The sequence below is a fragment of the Camelus dromedarius genome, chromosome 22, assembly GCF_036321535.1.
Source record: "Camelus dromedarius isolate mCamDro1 chromosome 22, mCamDro1.pat, whole genome shotgun sequence".
Taxonomy (NCBI): Eukaryota; Metazoa; Chordata; class Mammalia; order Artiodactyla; family Camelidae; genus Camelus; species Camelus dromedarius.
Window position 1 is genome coordinate 32,927,619 of NC_087457.1, and position 12,982 is coordinate 32,940,600.

Sequence of the window (12,982 nt, forward strand, 5' to 3'; positions counted from 1 at the left end):
TGAAGAAAATGTCACTTCTGGAATGTCATTTCTGAAGTGAAGAGCTGTGTGTTCAAAACATGCATTCACGCAAGCAGAGTGCAGCTCTGAGCAAGAGAGGAAGCATGACGACCACCCACGTGGCTACTGTAATGCAGTCGAAGAGAGAGCCCTTGTCTTGCAAGACATACAGCAAATTCAAGGTTTCGCAGGTTCCACACATGGAAGTGTCACAGGCCAGGACGGGTGGTGTTGACCCAGATAGGGGACCTTCCCAGTGGTCCCCGTAGTGAGAAGTGACTGGAACCTGCACTTAGACCCGACCATGAAAATGATCAGAGCTGACCTTCCCTGACTATTGGTCATGTGCTGGGCACTTTGTTACGTACCAGATTATATGTATTAGTTTCTCCAAAACTCTGTGATTTGTGATCAGAACCTCAGATGTGAAATGACATACTGTGTCTGACTTTAGAAGTCACACCTTTAGCCATTATCTTATTCTTCCTCTCAAGTACAGAAGGTCTTATGAAGGGACAGGTTTGATGAATGATCAGATGCTGAAAACAGAAAGCTTTGGGGAACACAAGTGTGTCTTGCAGAGCCACAGTGAGAAAGTTATGAGGTCTCTCTTTTGAAAATCTCTGACAAATAAAAAAAGTATATGTATATATAATATATAGATTATATATGTATACATACATGCTAATATATGCATATTTATATTTTACCAATCTCAGTGTCATTTTGCAAGCAACTCACTGCTACTTCAACAACTTTTGTGAGGCATTCATTAATACTGAAGTTGAATGTCTGAGATATAAGGTTTATCACCTAAATTCAAACGATGTTCAGGCCCCTCTTTTGTAGTCACAAATCCACTTTTTTACCATGGTCTGTAGATGAGAGAGTATTGACGAAGAAGAAGAGTGGGCTAGCACAAGACGTATTGACTTACTTATTTTGCAAGTAACAAGTGCATCAGATTTTCCTGAATTTTTTTGGAAGGTCATAGTTTCCAGCCATGTAAATGCTAGTCTGATTTTCTGTTATAATATTTATGGCTCAATTGATATTCATTAACCTTGATTTTGATTAGCTAATCATTGGAGTTCAAAGATGAACTTTTAAAAACTATCTTGGTGTGCCCTGGAAATACGGACAGTCTAACCTATGACAAGACTATCATGAAAATAGATTTATTTTCCTGCTTTTGAAAGTGAGTCATTCTCCCCAGAGTTCTTCATGCAAATGTAGAATTTAGGATTGGAAGTTTGATTGATTCTCTTTGTTTGCCTCTGGAAAGAATAAGATGGAACTGAATCAATCAATCCAATAGACCTTAATAACTAGCTCAAAATGTCCTGTCATACAGTTAAGGGGGGGAAATTTTGAGAGAAAAAAAACCTCAGCAACAAGAGAGAAATGGAGAAATGCATTAAAATTGTTTTATGTATGAGAAAGAACAATTTGAGTCAGTCATCGTGGATAAGCATGCTTTTAGCACTTCAAACATACTCGGCAGCCTTGGTCTAGCTCAATAATTCAAGCAGAATTTATTTTTGATTTATGTGTTTCTCTTCTGATAATTCAACAGTAAGGCATCTCTTTCAGTCTATACAAATTTAGAAATAAAAATTTAGGCTTAGTTCCTTTAATAGGTCCTTTCTATTTTTCTCTTTAATAAATATGGTACTTCACATCTCTTGGGACCTCAGCTGAGTTCACTGCATTGAGGAATGAAAAGTATATATTCAAATCCAAAAGGTGCACAGGAGACAGAGCGATGTGGACCACGAGTGGCACCTCTGATAGGTTTTCTTAACACAGGGACTGAGGGGAGACAGCCAGACAGGTAGGGTACATGCAGGAGAAGGTGGGTTCCAGTAATTAATCTTTGTATTTGAGGACTGGACAGCTTAGTGTGAACAAATATATTCAGCACTTTTATACAATTTTCAATAAGCAAATGAAGGCAGCTTTGAAAGGAAAGTCAGTGGATGGTTGGAGTAGAACAGCCGCCAGGGGAAACCAGATTAGGGCAGAGGTGTGAAATCCGTGTGAAGTGTCAGTGGGGCCTGACGGTTTGAAGTGGAGAAGAGCATATTTTATGTTTTCCTGTCTCATTAGTTTTCACCAGAATATAACTGGCTGCCTCTGTTTGTGTCCACTTCCGGTGGGAGCTGTGCGTGTGGGGAGGGGAGGGGGCTTGGGTCCGTCCTTGTCAGTTTTCTGTCTAAATTGCATCATAGACTTTACATGGTTGGCTCTGGAATGGGGATTTATGTTTGGCCTAATTTGCTAAAGTAGAGACTATGAACTATAATGGGAAAGTCGGGTCTCACACCAACTGTGTGCCTGGTTCTTAGTTATCAATGGTAAACCCTGTCTGCACTGGACACTCATCAGATTAATACCTGGTTCTTAGCAATGGTAAACCCTGTCTACACTGGACACTTATCAGATTAGGAACGCAGAGTTAAAGCTCATGTTTTATCATCTACATGCAGAGCGCTAACATGGCAAAGAGAAGTTCTGATTTTACATTCAGTAAAAAGAGGACAGTGAATCCTTTTGTACTTACTTGAAAATCTTCTCCCCCTTTATTTTGGTACATTGATTATATTGGATAAATCAAAATCAGAAAATATATAACTAATATATTTTCTAGTATTTCTAAATATATAACTAATACTTCTATATCTTATTCTTTATTTATCCAAATCATTTATATTTCCCAAGGATTATATTGATGGGAATCAGAATTTTTCTATGTTAAAATATATGCTTTTAAAACATTTCTCTTTTTAAAAATACTGTCTTTAACATATGCTTTCCATATAGTGCGTGATCAACAAAATAATGATGAGTGAATGAAAACACTAGATAACCCCTTTATTTTTAAACAATATGTAATTGGAAAAGTGGAAAAAAGAATGTTAGAGGAGTAATCATCAGTAAGCCGTGTCTAAGTCTGTGTCCATAGCAGTGCTTAACTATTTCTGCAGCATTAACAGAGACGCTGGAACTCAGTAATCCAGTGCCTGTGGTAAGACATCGTTCCTTACATCCTCGCTGTCCGCCCATATGTTGTAAAACCACTGTGACAGCAGGCCCAACACAGATGGATGGACATGACAGATAGGAATAGGCAAACTCACAACAGAGTGGATTTTAGACTCAATCTCTTCTGATCTCTCTCTCGCTCTTTCTTTTCTCTTTCAGAAATTCAGACGCCTGCAGTGAGCTGCTTCTACTTGTGGGTAAGCAGAAGGGTTATTTTCTACTCTTTCTTGATTGCAAGCAGCAGTACTCACCAATGCCACAGGCTCGTTCTCAGTCCCCAGTGTTGACTCGCGGACCATTCATAGGTCAACGCTGGAATTCAGAGAGACTAACATTATTGCATGATCCAGGCTAGGATCTTATGGAGTTCATAACTGTCCAATTAAATGAGAGTCGGATCTCAGGTATTTCATAAAGGTGAATGTTCAGCTGTAGTTTCAGGTGCCTAGTGTGTGCAGAGCAGGGTTGTGGTCCACGTGGTTATAAATGCTTCATATTTGAGTTTATTAGTAGTTCCCACTATGTTGATGTAGGGAACTGATTCCTCCAGGTGCAGACATGAATGCTTTTAGACCTGTAAGTGCACGTTTTGCAGGACAGTAACAGGAGACTGGAGTTCAGAGGTACGTCCAAGACTTAAGACTTAAATATGGGGGTCTTTCGGTTACAGAGGACTAATGTGTTCACCTTGTAAGTGAGAAGAGGAGACGAGAAAGGAAGTCCCAGGAATGGGACTTGGGCACCCCAATGTTTGAGGGTCGGTGAAGAGTCTCAGTAATAGACTGAGGAGTGGGCAGTGGAGAAGAAAGAAAACCACATACTGTATTGAGTGGAGTCTTGTGTTCTGTAGGACAAAGAGAAAGCATTCAGGATGGAGGGAGTAACTGTGTGAAGGATGCTGAGAAGGTTGCCAAGAAGAGGTCTGCGAATTGCTTATTAGCTTTGGAAGCGTGGAGATTGTTGAGGACCTGGGCGGGGGCAGGTGAAGGGTGAAAGCCCAATAGGGGTACATCCCAGAGAGGACAAGGGCTGAGGGTGAGCGGGGATGGAGGCCGTGGGCACCAACCATGAGAGCAGAGAAGTGGCATTGTGGGTGAAGAAGGGCGTAGTGTTCAAAGACAGCTTTCACGATTGAAATAAGTATTTGTTCAGACAACGTATATTGCTGTGTGTCGGTTTGCTGATGGCAGTGACCTACTGAAGAGAAGGGAATGGTGATACAAAAGAAAAGACGTGAACACTGCCAGCATGATGTTACTCGAGTATTTGAGGAGGAGTCTGACCTAGCTCACGCATGGAGGTGTTGATACTAGATACAACCTGTAGACTAACAGCCCTGACGTTAGCGGGCTGAAATGCTTTGCATAAGTGCGTTTCCCTGAGAAGTGGGGTCCGCCTCTGTTATGTGCAGTGATTATTTATAGGATTTTGTGGGAAAATCCTCTGAAAGTGATTCTGTACCCTACTACTGAGTGTATTGTTCCCCTGAAATGATTCGGGATCCCTAATGTGAATTTAATATACCACACATCCTGCAGAGAGTTGACTGATTGGCTATGTTTCCTTCCAAATTCTCTTTATAAGAATCTCAGCCACTATTTTATCCTCACAGATTCAGGAGATTTTCTCATTGTAGGAAATATATCAATTAGGGTCATCAGGATTAGAAGCTACATGGTGAATTGAACAGGGAAGGTTTAATGTAAAGGGTTACTAACTATTTATAGGATATTAGATAGTAGTAAGAGTTGGACAGAACGTTAAAGAATGCCCTAGTACTGAGAGAGAATCCCCAGGGTGGGAAGAAGCTCAGAGGGGCCCCTCCGATGCCGGGATTCGGGCCTGAGTGGGGGAGGTCACCCAGCAGCACACCAGGTGGGGGAAGTTCACAGGGTTGCCTTCAGCTGGTGTTCATGCGTCGGGATGAGCTCAAAGACTGGGAGCCTTCCACTGGAGCACAGGTGGGCTGAAGCTGGCTGAGCTGCCAGGACACCAGCAGCCTGCGTCTGGAGGGAAGGAAACTATGGGACACGTCCATCAGGTGGGGAACCTCTGCTGAGATGCAGGGCACAGGCAGGTTGAGGCTGGCAGGCAGGCATCCAAAGACAAGAAAACTTGCGTCATCATGGGAAATCCCAATCACAGGCCACAACTGGCAAGATGGAAGCTGAGTGTCACCAGTGTGCCTGAGACAGCAGGCCCAACACAGCGGGGAGGGGGGCCCCTCCAGTGCTGACTGCTGGCGAAGCAGGGCTGGTTGTTTCATCCAGCTGGGACGCGGAAAGGTGCTCCTGGAAGTGAGGGGCCATCAGTCGCCTGACAGCCGGCGCAGGCATTCTTGTTGTTTGCTTCTTTAGTTTTACTTGTTGCTCCTGAACCTTTCTTAATATCTTAGGAGTGGAGTGTAGATTATCAGACTGATTGTAAACTTTTTTTCTGGTTAAAGCAATAATTTTAGAAAAATTTTATCGCATTTTTAAGCAGTGAAGGAGGTAGCAAAACTGTAACGTTTTACAGACGGAAACAGAAAGTTTAAATTACAGCCTGTCACATTATGCTACCTTGAATGATTTATGAGAGGAGGTTTTAATGGCTAGAGCGTCTGACAGTATTTCTCTAGTAAAGGAATTTTTCCATAATGATTTTAGGGCCTGCAAATTCACCAAATTTAACCAGCTTCCCAGTGTAAATAAATAATATCAACCACCTCTTCAGGAAGAGAATACATGACATGTGTTACCGATCCCGCCACAGGTCAGTCATTCTCATGGTAGAGAGACCGCATGCAATCTGATACATTCCATGTCAGGCCATCTTCTGTTACAAGTCTGCAGTAGTCAAGCGTCTGCTCAGTGCATTTCGCTGTAATTGCTGGATAATGTTCCTGAGATGCTGTCATTAAGGTGGAATCTATCAATATTTCTTTACTTAGCTTCTTAGGTGGGACTTATTTATGAAACTTGGACACAAGTGGAGTCTACTCCAATCTAGCAGCAGTGCACCTGCTCCACTGGGAAAGGAAGAGCAGCAGGCCGAAGCCTTTTCTCTCCCTTTACTTGGGTAAATTACAGGAAGGAAAGAAAAGGAGCTTCATCAAGTCACTTTGCAGTCATGCTAACAACACACCTACCAGCAAACCCACCAACAGCCATCACTCACGGGGAAGTCCTTTACTGTGGAGTGCTTTTGGCAAGATGTTTTTGGCCTCGCTGGGGTTGATCATGGGACACGAACCTAAAGCTCATGGGTCTGTGGGGCATGGTTCCATGGAAAATGACACGTAGCATTCAGAGTATAAAAGTGTGCTTCCCAGGTGGAATAGCTTTCTCTGGGATACAGACCGCATTCATCACATGCAGATCTCCTGTGTTCAGTCTGACCAAGAGCACATCTCGCGTGGAGTATGTGATGCGCCGTGAGCGGTTTGTTGATTTAAGGAAGGCACTGGTGATTGGTTGATATTATTGAATGGAACGCTATCAAAATAACTCTGAGGTGATTGTAAAAACTGCACTTTTAGAAGCCAGCCCAATCCCAAAGTGAGGGCTACGTGTAGTGACAAATGGTTATGAATAAGCAGCACTCAGGTGACATTATGAGGTAATTTATTTCGAAGTAGGAAAAAATAACCCTAGATTTGTCTGGTGACAATGGAAATGTTTTCAGCATAGCTCGTTATCTCGTTGGTCTTGCTTCCTTTCCATTTCTGTGTTTCTCCTGAAAAATCAAAAAGCTTTATGGAGCTCTCAGATACATAGGGGATCCACACCTCAAGGGTTTTGCCTTTTATAAAATCACACCCTGGGACGCAGTGAAGAACAGGCACCCCAAAATGCTCACCTCGGTTCCCGTGCCCTCAGCGTGCAAACCAGTCCTCTCATTGGCCAAGCGAGGGCATCACTCAGTGTGACGCCTTGTGGGACTTAAAAAACTGTCAACGCCGGGAAGTTACCACTGACTTTGGTTTATGTATAGCAACATAGCTCTTTCAAAGGAAGGATATTCCTTTGTTCTAGCGTCCCTTTGCAGTTTCGGTTTCGATGTTCTGTTAGCTGTTTCGGGCACAATTCAATTAGAAGACTTCAAATTTGCCGTCAGTGTGTTGTTCAAGAGGGAGAGAAGCGGGGAGGGCAGAGCTCAGTGGCACAGCGTGTGCTCAGCGTGCACAGGTCCTGGGTTCCATCCCCAGCACCTCCATTAAATAAGTAAATAGATAGACCTAATTATCACCCCCAAACAAAAAGAGGCAGAGAATGAAAGGAAGGCTACGTGACATGGTGGTATGTGCAAACGCACAGAGCTGGAAGGGAGAATGCAAAACAGCAGTTTCCTTAATTACCGGGCATCGGTCCGTCGGGCAAGCTCTGCAGCAATTAAGTCACCCAGAGTCAGAGCTGGGGTAAGGAGAGCGATTCAGGTTACGTGTTTCACGTTCATTCTGAGCGTGGGGAATAACCAATCAGCCCTCATGAGTTGACACTGGCCTCAGTGGGACCTCGAGACTAGAGCGGCGCCCGAGAGCCCGCTGGAGGCGGCTGCGTCACCGCGGAGAGCCGTGGCCGGCGCGGGGCGCTCGTCGTCTTCGCTCTGCGCACGTTGCCGCACTCGTGGGCGGGCTCAGAGCGAGCGCGCTGCGCCGTGTCGCGCCCCTCCGATCGCGTGGCTGGGGGGCGGCGGGCGAGGGTTAAAGCTCTCGTTTCCTGAGCTCTGCTGTTTACCCTTCTGGGGTATTAGAAGTTGCATGGTAATAGCCCTGCAGAACCCAGAGTGACTAGAAGCAGACGCGGGCAGCCCTGCCCGTTCTTCAAGAGGTAGCCCAGTTCCTGCTGAGTTCGCTCAAGAGTCAGGGGTGTCTGATAAAAACTCCTCTTAAATAAAGATGCACAGATTGTTAGTTTACAGCAGAGTGACTACAAAGCCGCCCCCCCCCCCCCCCCCCGGTGCAGAAGGCCCCGGTGTAGAAATGGGTTTCCAGGTCACGTGGGACTCTGCCACAGGCAGTGTCACTGGCCGCTCCAGCCCCGTTTAGAGCTCAGGGGTCAGGTAGGACCATAGTCCGAGTGTTCTGATAAAATGTTGATTTCTTGGCCAGTTGAAAAAGCTTACATCTAGCCTTATCTGGGTGTGCATGGAATCTTAATTATGATGCATGGCACCAGAGATGCTGCACAAACGTAACGTTTGTGGCTGTTCATTTTTCCCAAGTTATTTTCCCTGTGGTAAAAGCACGCTGGTTAAGTGGTGGCAGACACTGCTAGTTGCCAGTCAACATCTATTTCCTCTCCCATCTTCACTAGTGGAATCAACAGTTTGCTCAGAAAGATGGTGTGCACAGTTAAAAAACAAAAACAAAAACAAAAAACTTAATTTTGGGGGCACACTTTAGATTTTTGAGGAAAATTCTTGCATGGTTTTTTTTTTTTTTTTTTTTGAAAAAATGTCTATCCATTTTGACGAGTAGGAGGTCTACTGGGGAGGTCTTTGGGGAAACCTGCTCCTTACCTGAATATCACCAATCAGCTCATCGGATACGAGCTTCTGGCCATCTCCTTTCATCTCTGTTCTTTCCTGGACTATAGACGTGACAGCTGTAGGAAGTGCTTCAACCGTGTGACCACGAGGACAGGAATCTGAAAGTGGTGGAATGGTTTCTGACTAACTGGTGCCATGCTGGAGCCCCTGTGCTGTTCTTTGCCGCTCTCCTCGTGACGTCTGCGTACTTGTAAACGTGGATCCCTGCTCGGTTAAATCAGACTCGTCGCATCTCTGCTGCGTATGACAGTTGTTGTTTGGATATTGTACACAGTGGATATTTTTATTTTGCCTTGTGAGGAAAAAGTTTTTATTTTCCTTCTGTGAATAAAGTTAATTAAGGGACTGTGGCACTTCAGTGCCTAGACCATTATGCTTTTGTTTTATATATATATAAATATATATAATGATTTTAGAACAGTTTTAGATTTGTAGAAAAATTGTCAAGGTAATTCAAAGAATTTTACTTAATCCTCATTTTCTGTCCCAGGATCCCATAAAGTACCCCTACATGTCATAACATGCATATTCGTCATGCTTTCTTAGTCTCTTGGTTGTAACAGTTTCTGAGACTGTCCTTGTTTTCAGTGACCTTGGTGGTTTTGAGGAGTGCTGTCATGATTTTATAGACTGTCCCTCCTCTGAGATGCATCTGATGGTTTTCTCCTGATGAGACTGGGGATTCTGGGTCCTGGGGGGAAGATTAAGGATGCACAGAGCCGTCCTCATCACCTCGTGTCAGGTGCACCCGTGACCCTGACATAGGACTGCGGAGGTTCCCCTCCATCGCCCGGCCGGGGCGCATTGAGCAGTGTCCCCACTGCAGAGTTACTGCTTTCCCCCCCACTCTTCCATGCTCTTCTCTTTGAAGGGAAGTCACTATGTGTAGTCCACACAACGGGTGAGGACTTAGTTTCAACTCTGATGGCGGACTGTCTGTATGTTATTTTTATTCTAACTACACAAATGTAAGTACAGTATGAAGCATTTCAGACTGTCCTGGCCAATGCAGATAAGATTCCTCCATGTTTATTTGTGGCTTGAGTGCTTTATTTTCGTTGTTGAATAATATCGCACTCTGTGAAGTACTTCAGCTTGTCTGTTGTTTCACCTGTTGAAGGGTGTCTCGGTTGCTTCCTGTTTTGTCAAGTAAAATAAAACTGCTAGATATTGAGTATAGTTCCCTGTGCTGTGCAGTGGAAACTTGTTGCTGTGCACCAGAAATTGACGTAACATTGTAAACTGACTGTACTTCAGCAAAAGGAAAAAAAAACAACTACTGGAAACATTCATGTGCTGGTTTGTATGTGGACAAGTCAGTTTAAAGGAGACTGTGATTTGATCACAATCACAATGTGATTACTGTATTGTATCGTGAGACTGCATTGATTTGTAAGAAATTGACAGATGCTCTTCCAGCGTGGCTGTGTCTTCCAGCACAGTTGTGTCGTTCCAGCATGGCTGTGTTATTCTCCATTCCCACCAGCAATGAGCCAGAGTTTCTTTTGCTGTGTCTCCTTGTCTGCGGTTGGTATTGTGATTCTTAATAAGCATTCTAATAGGTATGTAATAAAACCTCATTTTACTAATTGTCACTTCTTTAATGACAAATGATGTTGGTGCTCCTTCATAGGTTTATTTGCTATCTCGATATCTTATTTCATGATATGTCCACTTAGATCATTCACCCACTTTTTAATTGAGTTTGCTGTCTTACTGATGAATTTTGAAGGCTATCTGCATATTTTAGATGCTAGTGTTTATAAGATATGTGTTTTGAAAATATTTCTCCCAGCTCATGGCTTGTCTTTTGATTTTTTGACAGCATGTTTGCAGAGAAGTTTTTATTTTAATAAAGTCCAACTCATCAGTTTTCCCCTCTCTTTGTGCTTCTGGTGTTGTATATAAAACTTCATCTCCAAGTCCAAGAACACTTATGTCTTTTCCTATAATTTCTACCAGTAGTTTTATAAAATTGTGTTTTATATTTATACCCCGTGAGATATTTGGGGTTATTTTTTTGTAAAAAGTATCAGGTATAAGTTCTCTCTCTTTTATTTATTTTTTATTTTTTTGTAATATAGGCATCCAATTTTTTCAACACCATTTGTTGAAGAGACTTTTTTTTCTTCATTGAATTGCTTTTGTGCTTTTTTCAGAGACCAGTTGTCTATATTTTGTGGGTCTATTTCTAGACTGCCTTCTGTGTCCCATTGATGTATGTGTCTATTCTTCCACCAACACCACACTGTCCGGATTAACGCAGCTTTGGAGTAAGTCTTGAAATTTAGTCATGCCAGGCCTCCAGCTTTGTTCTTCTTTTTTAGTATCGTGTCTGTAATTCTAGAGTTCCGCTCTCCATGTGAACTTCAGTGTCAGTTTGTCAATATCTACAAAATAGCTTTCTGAGATTTTGATTGAGATTGCATTGGATTTAGATATTAATTTTTTTTAAAATGACATTTTAACAATATTGTATCTTCTAATCCAGGAGCGTGGAATCTCTCTCAATTTATTTAGATCTCTGATTTCTTTATGTTTCATACCATTTACTTTTAGAAAGTACAAGCCTTAGTAAATCAAACTTTAAGTGGCATTTCATATGGTTTCTTAAAATTGATGAAGCAACACTGAAATAAACACAAGTCTAAGAACAAAGAACTCTAAGGAATTTAAATGATTTCAAATGGTTCCTGCATACTTAGCAAAATTAGTATTCTACTTAGATATTGTAATTCACAAAATACCATTACTATAAACTTGTACCAATGTAATTTTTGCAGAAAAGTTGTTTGTAAGGTTAACTCAGATGGATAGAAATGCATTTCTGTTGTCTCTGCAAAAATCCCTTTTTTTTTTGTGCGTCCTCTTGCTTTGCTTAAAAATCATATAGAGCCTATGGAATATACTTTGCTATTTATACAAACCATGCAATTAAATAGTTAACAATTCTGTCTTAAAAATGGATAGCATTTTTACCTTTTGAAAGAAGTATCAGTTGAAGAACTTATGTCTCACAAAATACCCTATGAATTTAGTCAGGAAATAACATACTTTGATTTTTCTAAGTGAAGAAACTCGCATGGGGACCTCGAGAGAATAGCTGGTTAGTGGTAATAATGAAACTATGACACTGACCTTAAGATACCTATCCCAAAACTTTATGTAACATTTACTTTCTTGGGTTCCATGTGACAGTAACATGGCTTAAATTATTGCCTTTGTTCTTATTCCATAATTTTTAAATTTAATTAACTACTATATATTGTTTTTATAATAATTTTATTGTAGTAAAGTGTAAAACAAAAAATGCCATTTTATCATTTTAAGGGTACAATTCTGTGGTGCTAATTAAATTCAGAATTCTGTGTGACTAGCACCATTGTCTATTTTCAGAACTTTTCATCACCTCACATTGAAACTGTACCCATTAAGAAATAGCTCCCTACTTTGCACAGCCCTAAGTTCCCCAATAAACTTTAATTTACTTTCTAAATATGTGAATTTGCCTAGATATTTCATGTGAATGGAATCCTATGGTATTTGTCCTTTTGTGTCTGTCTTATTTCACTCAGTGTCATGTTTCAAGGAGCATCACTATTGTAGCATGAATCAGAATTTCATTCCTTTGGATGGAATGAGTAATATTCCATTTTATGTATATGTATTGCATTTTCTTTGTCCATTCATCTGTTGGTGGATATTTAGGTTGTTTCCACCTTTTGGCTGAATTTGTGAATAATGCTGAAATAAATGTTGGTGTGCAAATATCTGTTTGAGTCCTTGTTTTCAGTTCCTTGGGATACATATATAGGAATACTAGGAGTGGAATTTCTGAGTCCTATGCTAATACTGTGTTTAACTTTTTTGAGGAACAGCTCAACTGTTTTCCACAGTGGCTGCGCCATTTTTCACTAGTAATGAATGATAGTTACAATTCCTTCACATTCTTGCCCAAACTGGTTATTTTTATTTTTTAAAGTACAGTCATCCTCTTAGATGTGATGTATTGTCTCATTACAGATTTGACTTTAATTTCCCTGATGACTAATGATATTGAGCATCTTTTCATATGCTTGTTGGCCCTTTGTAGACCCTCTAAAAACTCTGGTTGCTTGTTGTTGTTTTTGAGTTGAAGCATGTATTTATATATTCTAGATATTAAACCATTATCAAATACTTTCCTTATTCTGTGGGTTGCTTTTCCACTCTTGTGATAGTGTCCTGTCATGTACAAACGTTTTAAATTCTAATGGCGTCCAGTTTATGTATTTTAAAATTTTTGTTGCTCATGTTTTTGCATCATATCTAAGAATCTATTGCCAAGTTTGAGGTCATGAAGATTTATCCCTGTATTTTTGTCTGAGAGTTTTATGGTTTTAGCTCTGTATTTAAGTTGCTGACC

The 12,982-nt window shown here is 41.4% G+C and overlaps 1 protein-coding gene across 1 annotated transcript in view; it reads left to right on the top strand.

Annotated features, from left to right (window-relative positions):
• CSMD1 (CUB and Sushi multiple domains 1) overlaps positions 1–12,982 on the top strand; it is a 1,691,213-nt gene that overhangs the window by 79,272 nt on the left and 1,598,959 nt on the right. The window contains exon 2 of the mRNA XM_064477604.1: positions 3,205–3,242. The gene's annotated coding sequence lies outside the window, so the exon portion shown is untranslated. The remainder of the gene's footprint in view (positions 1–3,204; positions 3,243–12,982) is intronic.